The sequence below is a fragment of the Scyliorhinus torazame genome, chromosome 6, assembly GCF_047496885.1.
Source record: "Scyliorhinus torazame isolate Kashiwa2021f chromosome 6, sScyTor2.1, whole genome shotgun sequence".
NCBI lineage: Eukaryota > Metazoa > Chordata > Chondrichthyes > Carcharhiniformes > Scyliorhinidae > Scyliorhinus > Scyliorhinus torazame.
This window is the reverse complement of record NC_092712.1, coordinates 11,390,564-11,392,603: the sequence shown is the minus strand read 5'-3', so window position 1 is coordinate 11,392,603 and position 2,040 is coordinate 11,390,564.

The window sequence follows — 2,040 nt, the reverse complement described above, 5'->3', positions numbered from 1 at the left end:
CGTGCTGTACCTGTCCTGGGGGTGTTTGATGGGGACAGTGCAGAGGGAGCTTTACTCTGTATCTAACCCCGTGCAGTACCTGTCCAGGGAGTGTTTGATGGGGACAGTGGAATGGGAGCTTTACTCTGTATCTAACCCCGTTCTGTACCTGTCCTGGGAGTGTTTGATGGGGACAGGGTAGAGGGAGCTTTACTCTGTATCTAACCCCGTGCTGTACCTGTCCTGGGATTTTTGATTGGGACAGTGTAGAGGGAGTTTTACTCTGTATCTAACCCCGTGCTGTACCTGTCCTGGGAATGTTTGATGGGGACAATGTAGAGGGAGTTTTACTCTGTATCTCACCCCGTGCTAGACCTATCCTGGGAGTGTTTGATGGGGGCAGTGGAGAGGGAGCTTTATTCTGTATCGAACCCCGTGCTGTACTTGTCCTGCGAGTGTTTGATGGGGACAGTGGAGAGGGAGCTTTACTCTGTATCTAACCCCGTGCTGTACCTGTCCTGGGAGTGTTTCATGGGGACAGTGAAGAGGGAGCTTTACTCTGTATCTAACCCCGTGCTGTACCTGTTCTGGGAGTGTTTGATGGGGACAGTGTAGAGGGAGCTTTACTCTGTATCTAACCCTGTGATGTACCTGTCCTGGGAGTGTTTGATGGGGACAGTGTAGAGGAAGCTTTACTCTGTATCTAACCCCATGCTGTACCTGTCCTGGGGGTGATTGATGGGGACAGTGTAGAGGGAGCTTTACTCTGTATCTAAACCCATGCTTTACCTGTCCTGGGAGTGTTTGATGGGGAAAGTGTAGAAGGAGCTTTACTCTGTATCTAACCCCGTGCAGTACCTGTCCGGGGAATGTTTGATGGGGACAGTGTAGAAGGAGCTTTACTCTGTATCTAACCCCGTGCAGTACCTGTCCTGGGAGTGTATTATGGGGACAGTGTAGAGTGAGCTTTACTCTGTATCTAACCCCGTGCTGTACCTGTCCTGGGAGTGTTTGATGGGGACAGTGAAGAGGGAGCTTTACTCTGTATCTAACCCCGTGATGGACCTGTCCTGGGATTGTTTGATGGGGACAGTGTAGACGGAGCGTTACTATGTATCTCACCCTGTGCTGTACTTGTCCTGGGAATGTTTGATGGGGACAGTGTAGAGGGAGCTTTACTCGGTATCTAACCCCGTACTGTACATGTCCTGGGAGTGTTTGATGGGGACAGTGTAGAAGGAGCTTCATTCTGTATCTATCCCCGTCTTGTACCTGTCCTGGGAATGTTTGATGGGCACAGTGTAGAGGGAGCTTTACTCTGTACCTAACCCCGTGCTGTATCTTTCCTGGGAGTGTCTGATGGGGACAGTGTAGATGGAGCTTTACTCTGTATCTAACCACGTGCTGTACCTGTCCTGGGAGTGTTTGATGGGGACCGTGGAAAGGGAGCTTTACTCTGTGTCTAACCCCGTGCGGTACCTGTCCTGGGAGTGTTTGATGGGGACAGTGTAGAGGGAGCTTTACTCTGTATCTAACCCCGTGCTGTAACTCTCCTGGGAATGTTTAATGGGGACAATGGAGAGGGAGCTTTATTCTGTATCTAACCCCGTGCTGTACCTGTCCTGGGGGTGTTTGATGGGGACAGTGCAGAGGGAGCTTTACTCTGTATCTAACCCTGTGCTGTACCTGTCCTGGGAGTGTTTGATTGGGACAGTGTAGAGGGAGTTTTACTCTGTATCTAACCCCGTGCTGTACCTGTCCTGGGAATGTTTGATGGGGACAATGTAGAGGGAGTTTTACTCTGTATCTAACCCCGTGCTGTACGTGTCCTGGGAGTGTTTGATGGGGGCAGTGGAGAGGGAGCTTTATTCTGTATCGAACCCCGTGCTGTACCTATCCTGGGTGTGTCTGATGGGGAGAGTGTAGAGGGAGCTTTACTCTGTGTCTAACACCATGCTGTACCTGTCCTGGGAGTGTTTGACGGGGATAGTGTAGAGGGAGCTTTACTCTGTGTCTAACACCATGCTGTACCTGTCCTGGGACTGTTTGACGGGGACAGTG